We start from the raw sequence: 18,211 nt of genomic DNA, 5'->3' as shown, positions 1-18,211 counted from the left end.
TGTCCAATACGTTCGTGATTCGACCAGTCCACCGACCGCCATATTAATACTTAATATTCAACATGAGAAACCAAAACAAAAAAAGGTTACACAAATAAAACGACAAACTAGAGAATGTTTATATCTTGTTTGATAAATGACCCAGAGATTTGAAACTTTGATTCGTAAATATATGCATTAATCAGTTCAACAGGTGCTATAATCAAATAATAATAATAACAAATTATGTACCCAAGAATAAAATTTGACATCAGAACTTAAAAGTGAGAAAATAATACGTCAACTTCATTCGTGTAGAAGTAATTAGAACTTGTCCACTGGAAGCATGTCTAGACTTATATGTTGTAGCAGCATATATATATATATATATATATATATATATATATATATATATATATATATATATATGTATGTATGTATGTATGTATGTACATATATATATAACATGGGAGATGTATATATATATGTGTATATATGTGTGTGTGTGTGTAATTTTCACTTTACCACTTTCATAACATGTACATATACATACACACTCACACACATGTATTACTATTATCATCATCATTATTACTATTATTATTATTTCAAACAGTTTGATTCGGCTTCATGCGATTTAAAGTTCCGCTGGCTTCTAGAGACCCAAATCGTTCAGGCTCAGATTACCGGTAATCTGAGCCAGAATGAGCCGCGTTTCTGTTAGAAACCCACAAAACTTGAAGCCGCAAGGAGCCGAATCAAACTGTTTTAAATAATAAAATAATAATAATATAATAATAATAATAATAATAATAATAATAATAATAACAATAATAATAACAATAATAATAATAATAATAACAATAATAATAATGATAATAATAATAATAACAATAATAATAATGATAATAATAATAATAACAATAATAATAATGATAATAATAATATAATAATAATAATAATAATAATAATAATATAATAATAATAATATCTAGGAATAGACGAAACAGCTAAAATACAACACTCAGAAATGAAAGAGAAAAATTGGAGAGAGTATTACAGAAGAGTTAAACTAATATTAAACACCGAAAGGCGACAGGAAACCTAGATAGAAAAGCCAGAAAATTACTAACAGCATACCGAAGTCACCACCCCAAAGCAGACGCAGACTTCCAACTGTTCTTTCAGTTTACGACGCGCATGCAGTCGTGACTACTTTTGATCTTCTGTGAGCAAACGTGGAACAGCTTTTACTGTAACTCTTTTCATTCGTAATTCCTCGCTAAAAATTCATTGTCAGGAGCTCCATGACACACCAGTCACATTAACAAAGTCGTCAATTGTTCGGCGACGGTCCTCTAACATTTGTTCATGAATTTTCATGATGCTTTCTTTCGTTCGGTAAGTCGACGGTCGCCCTGAACGAGATTAGTTTTCAAGCGACAAGCGACCATTCCTAAAGCGTGAAAACTACTCGTAAACTTGTGTTTTGCTCATGGTAGCGTCCTTGTAAGCTGTTTGAAGCATGACAACTGTTTTGACCACCGTTTTCCCCAGCAGAAAGCAGAATTTCACGGAAGCAGGCTATTCCTTCTTTTCAGCCATCACAGAAATCGACGAACAGGGTAGAAACACTGCAAAACAAAGACGTACCACGTGGCAGTATGACTTCAACTGACGACGCCTGTCGGCAGGATGATGCCTGAGGTTTGCATGAAGTAATTACTAGCGGTGGAACACTGAACCACAACGGACTTGTCCCACAGAAAACATTTCCGGTTACTTGTTCCCAAAGGCAAATTACCCTAAACAAATATATATATATATATATATATATATATATATATATATATATATATATATATATATATATATATATATACGTTTATATATTTATTTTGCAAGATTCCTGATGTGAAATCGTGTTTTGAAACAGATATTGTTATATAAGAGATAGTCGTTGTTTTTTTGCCAAATAAACACATGCACTATATAGCCGTTCTTCATTTCCAATTTATTATAGTTCTTATTTTATTGTCCTTTGCCTGTAAATCTTTCGTCACACATCCTGTGACCTCTTCAGCGGCTCTTCATCCCACGTGTCTCTTGTTCTGTTTGGTCCATTCTGTTTTCCTATGGTGTGTATCCTTATCTGCGCATGCGTTTGCGCGTGTGTGTATGTGTGGGGGTTTCCCTGTGTTTTGTATGTGCGTATGTGTGTGTATGGGTTTGCTTACTATTCTGTTTGAAACAGAGTTCCTTATAAATTTAGTTCTTTTCATTTATTAATTTATCTCTATTTTTTTCCTATTTCTTTTTAAATGTTTTGTGTATGTGTATGTGTGGGTTTATGTATTATAATGTTTGTATCTATGTCTTATCATATATATATATATATGAGAGAGAGAGAGAGAGAGAGAGAGAGAGAGAGAGAGAGGAGAGAGAAGGGGAGACCACGGCGGGATTCTGCTTTCTCCGAATTCTATTCACTGCGAAATCGAATTCAGAACCTTGTAATTGTGAAGCGAACTTCTAAACCACTCACCTTTGCCTGCGCCTATGTGTGAGTGAGTGAGTGAGTGTGTGTGCGTGTGTGTGGGCGTGCGTGCGTGCGTGCGAATATAGGTATATATATATGTGTGTTTGTGGCGCGTAATTATGTATAGAAGCATGTTTGCACACACACACACTACACACATATAAACATATATCTTTTATCTTTTACTTGTTTCAGTCAGACTGCGGCCATACTGGGGCACCGCCATATTGTTCAGAAAAACATACATACACCTATATGCACACTGATGCATCTGTGTCATGGGTATGTGGATGCGTGTGAGCGTGTGTGTGTGTGAGAGAGAGAGAGAGAGAGAGAGAGAGAAAGAGAGAGAGGACTGTGCAAACAATTCTTCGTATAATAACATTTAAAAAAAAGCTATAATATTTGGCGGTTATAAGATAATTTAATAAAAGAGTTTTTCAAAAGAAGGTTACCTTATCTGTTACATCTACCATCAAAGAATTATAATGTTTGATAAGAAGTTAATGTCTGCTTTCAATACAATCGGTAAATCTATGACCAAAATAATTATATATATATATATTAGAATTATAAATTCAAACAACGGATGTTGACAAATTTTCTATGATTGGGCGAACCTAAATTTTGTTCACGTCACAATTTATTAAACACACACACACACGCACACACACAAATGTACATAAATATATATGCACAAACACACACAACTTTGTATGAGAAGCAAAAGAATGGGCTCATTGCGTAGTGTGGTTTATTATTAGAAACGAAAGTTTCACGAATCGTACCGTTACTCAGTTTTACGTTGAATATATATCAAAGCATACAGTATTATACGTCTAGTACAGTCTCTTGTAGCAATCGGCTTCGCACTTGATACTGGGTAATCAGACGATATATATATATATACAATTCATGTATTTGGGGTACTTAATTGTGCTCATGACTTAGTGTTTGCTTCTTCCATGGGTATGAGTAAGTATCTCATTTATTTCTTTTGCCACATGTATCACTGACGAAGGGAGGGCTGTTATGAGCTAACCCTGAAATCGGTCCGATACTTTTAGAATTTTCTGTCGATCTTTTTTCGAGTAGCGTGCGTATTGTGAAAAAATTATATGGTTAATGGACAATATGTCCAATTTTTCAGCATATTTGGCATTAGAAATTTTTTCGTTTGCCCTTATTTATGAATTGTTTATAAATTTAACCTTTAAAGGTATTTTTTAATATGCTGGCCATTGATAAGATTTTTTTCGAAAAGAATTATTTTTCGAAAAAAATTTTATCCTACATTAGATATATATATATATATGTGTGTGTGTTGTGTGTGTGTGTGTGTGGTGTGTGTGTGTGTGTGTGTGTGTGTGGTGTGTGTGTGTGTGTGTGTGTGTGTGATTTGCGTAGGTGTTATTCTAAAATTTTATAAACAAAACATTCAAAAGAGATATTATCATGAATTGAACAGTGACTACTATCATCCACAGCGGGTCATTTTGGGGGAAGCGCAGCTGACCATTCAACAAACTGCTGCCATGGCACTCCCACATTCCTCTTCTTCTTCTTCTTCTCCTCCTCCTTCTTCTTCCCTACCAAGAATTCACAACGAACTCGAACCCACAATAGTAAACAAGAGAGACAGTGACAGGCAGAAACAAGGAAAATGCCACTTGTATTTGAACACTATACAATTATTCTTTTAAAAAATCTTTTCTTTTAATAATTTTCGAAATTTAATTGTTTTTCTTTCCATACTTACAGTTGAAAAAGTCTCAATGACTGAAACCGGTACTGAAATGTTTTTTATAAAATTATTTTAGTATTTTCTATCTTGACTTTTTTCCATATATATCAACTCGTGTGTCCCTTTTCAACCTTCTACACACACACACACACACACACATATATATATATATATATATATATATATATATATTATATATATATATATATGTATAATATAATATAATATAATATAATATGATATAATATAATATAATATATTTAACTGCTGTCTGTCGATTACATTTATATAAATATACTGTTCAATAACTCATCTGATTCATCCCTATGCACATACTAGTAAGATTGTTAGAATTTGGTTTGTTAATTCACAATTTCTCTTGTCTTTTCGACGATCTGCAATAAGTGAACTACTTTTCATAAACACTGGCCTAATTTGTAAAGACCTAAATTTGTTTCTTTGGTAAATCCGTACAAGATTTAAGATTTTTGAGTTATTTTTTTTATTGCCTTTATTGTTCACATTGCTCCCAATTTCATGAGATAATTAATTTTGTTTCACTATCAATTTCTTAGGCTTATCTAAAGTTTTTTTCTTTTGTCAGTGATTTATCTAGTTAAGCAACTTTAGATATTCTTTCTTACTATTGTATTTTCTATTTTTCAAATTTCTTTTTCTTTTTTCCAGCCATGGTCTTCATTTCTGAAATATTTCATATTTATTGCTTGCCTTGATGACATTCATAGCTTCAGTTTTATATCGTAATCGTGCATAAAGAGTATTTTGGACAGGTACACTTTGCAGATCTCTATCTCTCATTTCTGGTGAGCTTAGGGGAAATTCTAGCTAGAGTGTTTTAAATGTAATTTTGTTACATACCAGTATATAGGTTTTTCGGATTATGTCTATGACAAGTTTATCCAACCCGGAGCCATACAGTTGGGAAGCAAGCTTGCTTCCACACAACCACGCCTATAATTTGTATATATATATATATATATATATATATATATATATATACATATATATATATATATATATACATATATATATATAAAAGTTCAGCAAAACAATTTAGATTCAAATGAATATGGTACTTAATTTAGAGGCACCAGAATTTTTTATGGTATTACCCATAAAACTATGTGGGGTGATTATAACCAAAAAATAAGCAACAAGAATGGATCCGGTAACCACACCTTGCTTTCAAATGAAAGCCATCAGAATTTATAGTGGGAGTTAGGAGAAAGAACGTTACATTATTGGAAAACCTATATGAAATTAGCTGAAGATTACTATATGAAATTAGCTGTAATATTTGCAGCTTTAATAAATTGTTATAGTATGAAACAATTGTACTAAATTACCGGATCCATTCTTGTTGCTTATTTTTTGGTTATATATATATATATATATATATATATATATATATATATATAATATAGGCGTGTTTGTGTGGTATTTTATATATTATTCTTATACAGGAATGTTATTGACAGTAACTTCGACGTTTCGACCACTTAAACCCTCGTCACACTGCCAAAACTTCAAAGTCACTGTCAACAACATTTTTGTATCAGAATAATAAATTTGTACTGTACAACAGTATAGAGTAACCCATCAGATTAATGTAAAATTGCTTTTGTTATAACTGAACATAAAAACAAACATTAAATTTTTGTGTATATATATATATGTGTGTGTGTGTATGAACATATAATTATCCAGAAATCAAGTACATTGTTTTTTTCGTTTCAGTCTTTTGACTGCGGTCATGCTGGAGCACCGCCTTTAGTCTAAAAAAATCGACCCCAGGACATATATATTTGCTATGGGCTTCTTTCAGTTTATGTCTACCAAATCCACGCACATGGCTTTGGTTGTCCTGAGGCTATAGTAGATGAGACTTGCCCATGATACCATGCAGTGGGACTGAACTCGGGACCATGTGGTTGGGAGGTAAGCTTGCGCCTATGTATATATATACTTTTCGGTTACGTATGTATTCTTTTGAGGCTCATCGCTCTCATCCGTGAGACTGAGAAGTAAGATTCGCCAAAAGTATGAAGAGTTAATCCAATTAGTCCAACAGAGTATATATTGATCACTTTGCGTTCTAGCATGAAAACTCTGCAAACATTACATGTGCATGCACAAACATACACACACACACACACACACACACACACACACACACGAAAGTGACTGTGTATGCACGTGTGCTGTTAGCTCCCGGATATTATATTCGTTCTGACTTAATATATTTCCCAGTAGGACTAACTGTTATTTTTCCTTTCTCACAAAACAGAATTATTTTTCTGTACTATATAAAAGCGTTCGCTATGTTCCTTTCTTTTTTTTTTCCAATTCCATATCGCTTTATATATTAACCCTTTGTGGATGACTACCATTTGTATTAACACCAGCTGCAGAGATAAAAAGTTGTCGAAAAATCATGGCATCTTAGAGAAAAAAAATTAAATGAGATGGACTAAACAGAAGTAGACTTGTGGGATGGAGTGACGCTGAAGAGGTCACACGAGGGGTGATGTAACGTTTAAGACATAGGACAGTAAAATATGAACAATAATAAAGATGAAGTGAAGAACGAATATATAGTGCCTGTGTTTATTTGGCAAAAACAAATGACCGTCCCAAAATATAACAATACAGGTGCTTGCGTGCGTATTTAAAATTTATTTTTTCCTGTTCATTTCATTCATTTGAATATTTTTTACAGCCCCGACTAAAGGAGTTGCAGAGCTCTTTCAGTGAAGAAATGCTTCATTTACATGAATTTATATGTTCTATGTATGGTTTATACATCTAGTAACCCACCACGCACACACACGTATGTATGTATATTGGGTCATCCCAAATATGATGTGTTTTTTTTCAATTGCATCAACTTGATATAAAAGCAGGTAGTGCAAGATTTGAAGAGTGAAGTTCGATTTCAACAGTTATTTTTTCAAAGCTGTAAGCTACAAAGGTGAATACTCGGTATATTTCGATTTATAAGTTCAATAGAGGCAACAACACAGCGGAAAGCGCGAGGAATATTTATGCAGTGTATAGGGATCGGACAATAAGCGTAAGCCAGTGTCAACAGTGGTTCCAGAAATTCCGAGCCGGAAAGTACAGCCTAGAAGACGAGCTTCATACTGGAAGATCTGTAGAGCTCGATGAGGACGTCCTGCAAACCCTGTTGGAACAAAATCCCATCGTAACTATTGAGAAACTATCAGAAAAGCTTGAATTTGGTCATTTAACCAATCATTCCAGTTAGCGCTAGAAGAAAAACGACCATCTTTGGTTTCAAAACGAAAGGTGTTCTTCAATCATGATAGTGCTCGGATACATACAGCGAGGAGGACATTCCAAAGGCTGGAGCATTTTGAATGGGAAACGATGCCCTACTCTCCATATTCACCTGACATTGCCCCATCTGATTATCATTTATTCCACATTTGAACGGGAAAAAAGATGAATTCTGTAGATGAAGTCAGAGCTGTACTGGAGGAGTATTTTTCTTCACCGTCAAGTGAATTTTGGAAGAGGGGCCCTGCAACACTACCAGATAGATGGAAGAGCACTGTAGAAAATTGAGAGTATTTTTAGATTTAAAAAGAACTTTGTTTATCTTAATTTGGTAAAAACCGCATTATTCATGGGATGACTCAATATTTATTAGAATTCTTCTTAGAAAGAAAGCGCTGCCTATGCATTCATGTATGCAAATAATGTACTCCTATATTTGCAATGTAAGAAAACATACTCGTATTTTCATAGCTTCAAGGCTTTTTCTTATAAGTCTGTTCGACCGTGACAGACATGGAGTTAACTAACAACTACACCAGCTAAGAGAGTCAAACCATAGAGTCAACCAACCAACCAACCAAAATAGTGATATTTTAACACTCTGTTGAATGTTTTATCATAATTGTAAGTTTTTAGTAATTCAAAATTGAATAAAGTTTTCAAAGGAAAAGGGGCTTTTTTACTGCAGCCATCCTACCCGATAAATACAATATTAATGAGATTTCGATCGTAAGGTCGATTTAAAATATGTAATTCAAAATTCATATCTTCCACAACATCAAGCGGACATTTTACTGATGGGTCACTTATTCGTTGGTAACACCTCATTAAATAAATTGTTCGTTCAATACTTCGTTAGACTATATGCGAGTACACACATATTCATACATTTGCATACATGCATATGCATATATATATATATATATATATATATATATATATGTATAGTGTAACTTCACTCTCCAATGAATGTAAACTATTTCAAATTTGAGAATTTTTCATGTAAATCATTTCAACATATCTAAGATTAATGAAAATTTTACTAATATACTAGTATAACCGATATAGCATACATGAATAATATTTACGCGTACAATGCAATTCTTTATGACATATTTTTCTATTAATTATTATTGACAGATTACAAGATGACAAACTCGCAAAATTTGTTAGGTGTAACATTGTCAGACAGCATTTAGAGACGTCACTCTGTAAATTTCGATGATAGGATTCTATTTCGCTGGTCTTCTTCCCTGGGGCAGATGAAGTAAGTATCAATAATATATCCGACTGATTAAAGTAAAACTGGCAGCACTTTAAAGTAAACATTGATTTTTCTAGTATTTCTTTTATGAAGCTTATTTTTTTTTTCCTTTCTTTCAAATCAAGAAAATAGTGTTGCTACTTCCTGCATACGGTTTCATATACACAAATGAAAAAGTTTGAGAATGTGTGAGTGAGAAAGAGAGTGAGAGCATGAGAAAACTTGTCGGATGTCACTAAGTAAACAACTCAGGAAATGGGGTCACAATCAAAACTGTTGTTTTCTCAGTTGTTTATTTAGCGATATCCGACAGGTTTTCCCATATACCATCGAGCTAATACATTTCTTGTGCACCTCATCACGTTCATATTTTATTATTCGTTTATTTTAATTGACTATATATATATATATATATATATATATATATATATATATAGACATGTACGAATATAGTGATGGAGGTAGATCTCCGTCCATCCAGCCAATATTATACTATATCGGTTTGACTGATTTACGTTCTGACATTAGGTACGAGGCTGGTTATCACTGACGATACGCAATACGGGGAAATCACGTGATACGGTATTGCTATACGTCGTTGCTGGCGAAATTTAGTCAGCTGATATAGAATTACGATGAATTTTATCACTTTTATATATGAAATTATTTGTCGGGACGTTCACAGCAGCAGCTTATAAACAACAGATCCAGATTAGATTGGTTGTGTCAGGATTATATATATATATGTATATTATTAAAAATAAATTTTTACTTCAGAAAAATATAGAGTAACCCATCTGATTAATGTAAAATCGTTTGGGTTTTTTTATATATATGTTATGATAAAAATTGTTTATATTAAATTATTTTTTATAACTAAACATCAAAAAAATGAAATAATATGTATTAAAGAGAGAGAGAACAAAAGAGACAAAGAGATAAGCATTTTTTAAATATAATTTTTATTTTACTTGAAAAGCCTTAAAGTCATAGGAAAGGGACAGTCGGAATAGGTTTGCTGCTACTTGAACCTTCTAGCGTGGACCTGTTTTTTATCGGTAGAAATGTGACAGTCGCCTTCTCAAATTCAGTGGTTGCTTTTGAATTCGTATCTACATTTGAAATGGGCAGAGCTGTTCGGGAATACCTCTGTCAGCCTTAAACAGAAAAACTACAAAGAAATGCGTGTTAAAATAGGAAGTCATTTTATGTATCTGGCTAGACAACTACCCCCAGTGAGTCACCCACCGTGTGGTTAAAAAAATAAGAAAACAAAATCTGGAAACCCGATATTTGCAATCCAGAACATAACATTTCTTGAGCTTAACAATGCTGAAGGAAGACCAGATAATCGTACTTTCTCAATTCAAATGCGACGAGCTGGCAGATATGTTAGCACGCCGAGCGAAATGTTTAGCGTTATTTCGTCTGCCGTTACGTTCTGAGTTCAAATTCTGCTGAGGTCGACCTTGCCTTTCATCCTTTCGGGGTCGATAAATTAAGTACCAGTTACTCACTGGGGTCGATGTAATCGACTTAATCCCTTTGTCTGTCCTTGTTTGTCCCATCTATGTTTAGCCCCTTGTGGGCAATAAAGAAATAACTTTCTCAATTCAACATCGGTATCGCTGCCCTGTGTGGAACACAACTCTCAGAGGAAAGAAAACTTGAATCAGTTTCTGTTTTTTAGTATCTTTCGCAAAAGAAAGGAGAAATTACAGAGAATAATCCAAGGAATTGAGTTTACTGATAAGACCAGTGTCTTCAAGCCCATCATCTAAATTTAACTGGCATTAACGAACAACTTCGAATTTTAGTGAGTAAAATTAAATGCGTCTAAGATTTAAAAAATTAATTTTACAAATAACTGAGTAACGTCTTTTTGAAAGTACATAGAAAAAAAAAAACAAACGTCTATGCTTAAGAAATGTCAATGCAAAAATAGAAAGAGACAATCGGTTATTAAAATAAGGCGGCGAGCTGGCAGAAACGTTAGCACGCCGGGCGAAATGCGTAGCCGTATTTCGTCTGCCGTTGCGTTCTGAGTTCAAATTCCGCCGAGGTCGACTTTGCCTTTCATCCTTTCGGGGTCGATTAAATAAGTACCAGTTACGCACTGGGGTCGATATAATCGACTTAATCCGTTTGTCTGTCCTTGTTTGTCCTCTCTGTGTTTAGCCCCTTGTGGGTAGTAAAGAAATAGGTTATTAAAATATGCTATTAATAAGGAAGGTACTAACAACTGAATCTCCAACTAGCATCTCCATCTTGACCTCTTCGGAACATTCATCACCAACACTCAGTTCCGACTCTTTAACTGAATTAAGTCCACGTGGATGCGTACATGTTCAAAACACAGACGTATTCTGAACTGTGCTCTCATCCTACATCGAGGCAAAATAATAATGTTCTCATCACCAGGATAGCTCCCAGAGCCGATTCCTATTGAGCAGACCGCAGCTTTACAACTACAGCTTTAGAGTTTAAGATAGCTAAGGATATCACTGACTTCTTCAAAATAAAATAAAAAGTGCCAAGATTTCTACGACAAGATCAAGCTCACTCATCACATCGATGACATGCAAATGACTCAGATGTCACAGAAACACTTCAAATTAATAATTTTAAAAACATCGCTATCAAACATTCAAACACGGCTGTCAAAAATAAACTCAGTTTATATGCCTAAATAAGGATAAACGGAGATCTATATCGGAGAACTCAGCATTTAAATTTTTTTTTTATTTTCTAAAAAATTTGAAAGTTCATTTCATGGTCTGCGGTTTGCCACCCGGAATTGAGCCCGAGTGGATAGAGGATTCTATCCGCCGGGGTCTGGGTGGTAGCAGTACCAAGCTACTTAATGTAAAAATTCTGCTTACGGCTGATTGGTAGGGGGCAAAAGCTGTTTTGACCCTATGGACCCAATCAGCCGAAAGTCTGGTTTTCCCAGATTTTTGGAGGATGGCCGGGATGCTCGAGGGACGCCCTCCCCCAAGTGTCACCTGTGCCTAGAAACCGGCCACATCAAGAAGAACTGCCCCAAGGACCAAAATAAGGTCTTGGAGCAGTTAATAGAGGCATCATTCCCTGCTCCCTCAATGGAGGGAGAGAAGGAGGAGGATGTCGAGGTTTCCACCTCCTTGAAAAAACGAAAGCGAAAGGTGAGCAACAATGGTTGCCCACCGAAGGACCCGAGGGCTTCAGGAGGAAGGAGGACCTGCTGGACACAGCAAAGGAACACCACGCTCCCGCGGTCCAAGGGAAAAAGAAAAGAAAAACGGGACATTGCCGGTGGGTTGTGACACGCTGCCGGCGTGTCCCGATTTCCTTCGGCGGATGTGCCGCTGGAGGATGAATTTGTGGTCCTCTTCCACAAGGGAGGGACATTGCAAAATGTAATTAGAAAAATTGAAAGGAAGAGCCGGTGGGAGGGGCTTCTGTTCTTCACGGAGGACCCTGAGTGGCCTTCGCAGGTGGCTGCGGAGGTCATATGGGAGACCGATCTGTGCAGGATAATGAACTCCTTCCCGGCGGGATCCTTCAGATATATGATGAAACATTCAAGTTTGAAACCGACCAGGTGCTTCAATGAAGCGAGGAGCCTGGTCGGACAGAAAAGTTGAAGTGTTGGACGTTTGTGTAAGAGGTGTATTACCTCAAAAAGAGCCTGCAAAATGTAAAAAGTTAGAGGATTATTGCCTCGTGTGTATGTTTTTTTTAAATTCTGAACTATGGAAGAGGTTTATCGTCTCATTGTGTTTAAAAAAGAAAAAAAGAACAGTGTTTTAGAGAAGCGAAAGTCGGCGGGCGCTTCTCGTCTCCTCCCATCCTTATCATCCTTGTATCATTATCATTTATCCCATTAATGTCTGTGTCCAGCCCGCAAGCTTCTCTCTGTGTGCTGCCCTTGTGGCAAATTTAATAAAATAAAGTAGCTTTGCTTCCCATGAGGCTTTGAACCTTCCCGTGGTTCTTTGTTGTCGGTGTACGCACGTGCTATTGTGTTGTACACCGAAGAAGTCATGTCCTTCGTGCTAGTCGAACTGACAGTATGTTATGCTGGTGGTTTGTTTGTTAAACTACTACTTTGGTACGTGTGAATTTGTTTCTGTGATTACTGTTATTTGTTACTGTGAATATTATTATTGTTTTTCAAAAATAAAAAACAGAACTGTTAATTGCTTTCTTCGAAAGCTAGTTGTTGAAATTCCCTCCTGCGGGGGAATTATTGTTATCCTGCGGCAATTTAAGCCATTTTTGTGAAAATGCTTCTGAAGCCATCTCTTGCGAAAGGCTTTTTAAGCCAATTTTTGAAAGGCTTTTTAGCCAAATCATTATGGAAACACCAATTTCCTACTCACCTGTGTCAGGTGAAGAAGATAGTCTACCGGCAATAACGCCGGAAAAACAAAAGGGAAATATACCAGCTACCTCACCAAAGAAATTCGCAGAGGTAGCGGGAAAAAAAGGGAAGAAAATAAATACAGAAAGGTCCAACCTGGAGAAATATACACACGTATTAAAAAGGAATGGAACAGAAATAACAGTAGCTGCAACAGAGGAAGAGACAGATGCTGTGAATAGGATAAGAATAATTTACAAAACATGCAGTATAGAAAAAAAATGATACAGCGAATTGAAGAGAACAAAGTGGAAAAATGCCTCGAAACAATCTTACAAGAAATCACCTACATCAACCGAGGAAAAAGATTCGGTACGGTGGAGGTAAGATTTAAAACGGAGGAGGCAGCAAAGAGGTACTCGTCGGAGACACTGAGATCAGAGGAGGTGGTTCTCCCAATATATATAGGAAGAAGAACCTCAAAAATAAATATAAATATCCCCCTGAGGTGGATGCCACTTGCTTAGTGGCAGCAATAACCCTAGGCCGGAGGAAAAAATAAATAGTCTCCAGGCCTCAGTGGTAGAGGAAGACCGGTGGAGAGGCCAGAGCTTGACAATGGCAATTCAAGCCGAGGTGACTACACTCGAGGAAATCCCAGAAGCCATAAATGTTGGCGGAGGAGAGCTACTCATAGTCCACGTAGAAGGCCGAAAGCCGAGATGCTTCAACTGCGGGTTGAAGGGCCATATAAGGGCCCAGTGCCCACCAAAAGAAAAGGAAGGAAGGGAGGAAGCACCGGAGGAGACAGCAGCGATGCCAACAGAAGCACCAGTACCAGCACCTAAAGTTGTATCACCAACAACGGAAGAAAGTGAAGAGAAAAACAGAGAGGAGGGGTGGTCGACAATTTCTAAGAAAAAGAAAAAAAAACACAGTCCACCCCTCCCAAAGTGAATTTAAAAAAGAAAACACATACATGGCCATAAAGGCCTCAAATAATAGACTGCTCAACCATTTGGCAGTTATCCCAACTGCCAAACAAGTTGAAAAAACGACTTCAAAAGACTTTCATATCTACAGGATAGGCCAGATGGATTACGGGCGGATTAAGTCCGAATTTTTCCACGACGTAGGCTCTCTAAGAATGGATTTTTCTCCATATATTTACGAGGGCCTACATCCAAATATGCCACGAGCCTGTGAAAAAGAAAAAGAGAATGAAGGAACGCCGAACCAATGTCTCACATTAATGTTGGTTGCATAAATGTGCGTGACCTCAGATCAAGCTGGAAGCAGTGTCGCTTCCTTAATGATGTCAGGTCGCGGAATTTGGCTGTTATTGTTACTACAGAAACCCGGTTAGAGGGGCCAAGAGATCTACTCCCGCTGTCGAGTTTTTTTTCTCTCCAGGCGGTCCTTTCAGCGGGAGTGGGGTGTTGGTCCTATTAAAAAGAAACCGGGTTTTTGAGAAAAGTTAATTTTTTCAGATCCAGAAGGTAGGCTGGGCGACATGGATTTGACGCTCAGTAACGGTAAAGTTATCAGACTGGTTGCAATTTATGCACCCCCAAAAACTGGGCAAAGTGAGTATTTTCGAGAGCTGGAGAAGTTTCTTAGTACTTCACATTCATTAGTTGTGCTAGGAGACTATAACACAATTTTCAAGGCGGATGTAGATTGTGTTGGCTCGTGGACAGATAGAAAGGGTAACCATGGCTTCCTGGAACTGCTAAGACGCTTTGAGCTGGCAGATCCTTATAGGTTGGAATTTCCGAACGCTCCATTGTGGACATGGTCAAATAGCGACGGATCTTCCAGGTCGTACATAGACAGATTACTAATTAGAAATGCAGATAGAGAAATAGCTAAGTGTCCACAGTTTTACCCGGTCAGCTACAGTGATCATAAAATGGTCACCTGTAAGCTTGACATAGATAAGGTATATAATAGAGGCTCCGGTTATTGGAAACTTAATACGTCCCTTTTGGCGATTAAGGAGTACAGAGACGGGATTAGGACTTTGATTCAGAGGGCACTATCTGGTGCCATCATTAATAATAAATGGTGGTATGCTCTCAAGCGGGCCATTAAATTCGAGTCTATTAGATATAGCATAGGATTAGTGGCTAGAGAGGCTAGGAGGGGATCAACTCAAGTTAAGGAATTAGAGGAAGCCATGAAAACTGGCTCTGCGGCTCAGGTGACGGCCAAGAGACTGGCGTTAAACCAGCACCTCGAGGCCAAACACATTGGCTGCATTGTCAGGGCTAGGATCCGCGCAGTGGGTTGTGAGGGAATCAACGCCGCGGGATGGGCCCAAGTGGTGAAGGCTCAACGTGGTAATGATGCCACAATTCGATCTTTGACGAACCAACAAGGTAAGTTGATAGACGAACCCGAGATGTGTGAGGCCTTTCATGAGCACTTCGCTCAGCTTTTTGGTGGGGACGGCGGACCGGACAGTAGGAGGGACTTTGCGGACCTCCTCGACGAGCTGCCGCGCCTATCCGGGCGAGACGCGGAGAGCTGTGAAGGGCCGATCACGCCTGAGGAGGTGGGTGAGACGATGGCGGACTGCGGCGCGGGTAAGGCGCCAGGTCTGGATGGTCTACCCTATGAGTTATATAAGAGTATGCCAGACTTTTCGGGCACCTATTGACAGATGGCTACGCGAACTGGCAGCAGAACGGGTTTATTCCCAGATCTGTGCGCCGGGGAGTAGTGACGCTTGTCAGAAAGGACCCGAACAAGGGGGATTGTATTGATAATTTCCGGCCCATCACTGCTAAACACAGAGTTGAAGATTTTGGCCAAAGTGTTATCGAAAAGATTGACGCGTGTCGCGGATGGACTGATCGGGGAGGCACAGACATGTGCCATTCCCGGCAGAACCATTCAGGATAATCTCCATCTTATGCGGTACACTTTAGAGGGGTTTAATAGTGATTCTGGCAAGGGTGAGGCACTTGTCCATTTAGACCAATGTAAAGCTTTTGATAGGGTCGACTATCGCTACCTGGTGTCCGTTGTGGCACAGTTCGGCCTGGGCCTTGGCTTCCTCAGGAGGATCATTCAGATTTATGACAACATTGACTCGGTAGTTCGGGTGAACAGCTTCTTTTCGAAGGCGTTCAACATCAAACGCTCGGTTCGTCAACGGTGTCCGCTCTCCCCGCTTTTGTACGTAATGGCTTTTGAGTCATCACTGCGAAAATTGAGCGGCATCCCGAGACAGCCAGGTTGTGGAAAATCGGTGTCAGCTTACGCGGATGACATCACCATCATCGTAACCGAAATGGATCACCTACAAGTCGATGCCTCCCGACAGCGTCGTGGGACGTTGGACGGAGGGTCGGATTAAGTTGCTAGGGGTTTGGTTTGGACCAGACCTCCAAATAGAGAAGAACTAGGTCGAGGTATCGGGCAGGGTGGCTGCAGTAGTCAAGACCTGGTCTTGGCGGTGGCTATCCCTGAAAGGAAGGGCGGAGGTAGCCAATCTGTTTATCGCATCGGTCATCACCTATCGCCTATCCGTCGTTCCTTGCCCTGATTCGTGGTTGACCAAGCTGGAAAGACAGCTCTTTCACTTTTTGCGGAGGGGCTAGAAACCGCTTGTGAAACGCTCTACTTGCTGTCAACAACCGTTAAAGGGTGGGCTAGGGATGCCTTGGCTGTTGATGCGCAGACATGCGCTGAGGTTGAGGCATCTGTGGCTCTACCTTGATGGTGAACGGGTGTGGTCTCCGCTGGCAAAATTGACGTTTCCCAAGTTCACTAGTTTCGGTGGACGAGAAACCTGGTTGAATCGAAGATAGAAACTGAGCACATGGTTTACGGAGTTTTGCAAGACTCTCCCGCTATTCCGTCGCTCGGGAAACACCTGCGGTGGGGGTTCCACCACATTCTTTTATAGAGGGCTGGTAGAGGCGAAATGTGACGATACTTTAGGGGAAACCCTAGGTCTTGATGATAATCAGCTGGCCAGTCTGTTCCGACGTACATTCAGGCCGAAGAACCTGGACAAATTTCAGAAGTCTCTGGCATGGCAGTGTTACAGAGGAACTCTACCTGTTTGGGACAAACTCATAAGGCATGGTAGCCGAGGCAATCCGACATGTCCAAGATGCGAGTGGGATAGGGAAACTGTCCCGCACGCTATTGTTCAATGTCCGGAGGTGTCAGAGGTGTGGGTTTATGCCGAACAACTGTTGTCAAACACACGAAGAGTACAGCTGTCGATTGAGTCTATTATAAAAATTGACCCACCGGATTTCCTCTTGAAAGAAGGTAAGAATTGTTTTCTCAGTGTAGTTGCAATTGCGAGAGAGGTGATTTGGAAGACGAGGCTGAAAGGTATAGAGTCAGGCAATTTCATCTCTGGCCCTGGATTGATGAATTACTTCATCTTCCACCTGAAAAGGAAAATAGGGCTGGAGAGAAAATGCCTGACTGAGAAAGTGTTCAAAAAACGATGGAAGAATGTAGCACAGATGTTGCGTATGAATGGTACCACATAAATGTGGGACAGGTTGAAACCAAGGTATCAGTGGCGAGGCGGGGCTCGTGGGGTCCGAGCTAACTCCCCCCCCCTCCATCCGTAATGTCTTCCAGTCTGTCCTATCATCCGATTTTTTCGATTTTATTGTATTAAAATTTTTAATTTCATCATATATGTAAAATCATCCGATAGTCTGACCCCAAATCAGATTGTGTTGTCCCCTCTTTGTTCGCCCCTTGTGGGTAATAAAAAATCAAGCATGTTACGCCGACTTCTTCGTTAGACTAATTTGGTACGTGTCAATTTTCTCCTGTGAATACTGCTATTGTTACCGTGATTTATTATTATTGTTTTTTAAAAAAAGAACTTAATTGCTTTCTTCGAAAGCTATTTGTTGAAATTCCCCCTGCGGAGGAATTATTGCTATCCTGTGGCTCTTTAAGCCAATTTTTGTGAAAAGGCTTCTGAAGCCATCTTTTGTGAAAGGTTTTTTAAGCCAATTTTTTGAAAGGCTGTTT

The 18,211-nt window shown here is 38.4% G+C and overlaps 1 protein-coding gene across 1 annotated transcript in view; it reads right to left on the bottom strand.

Moving 5' to 3' along the window:
- The window catches only part of LOC115209512 (aquaporin-9-like), a 200,740-nt gene that overhangs the window by 100,062 nt on the left and 82,467 nt on the right, over window positions 1–18,211 (bottom strand). The window lies entirely within an intron of this gene.

This window comes from Octopus sinensis, linkage group LG3 (assembly GCF_006345805.1).
Source record: "Octopus sinensis linkage group LG3, ASM634580v1, whole genome shotgun sequence".
Classification (NCBI taxonomy): domain Eukaryota; kingdom Metazoa; phylum Mollusca; class Cephalopoda; order Octopoda; family Octopodidae; genus Octopus; species Octopus sinensis.
This window is presented reverse-complemented; position numbering and strand designations above follow the sequence as displayed.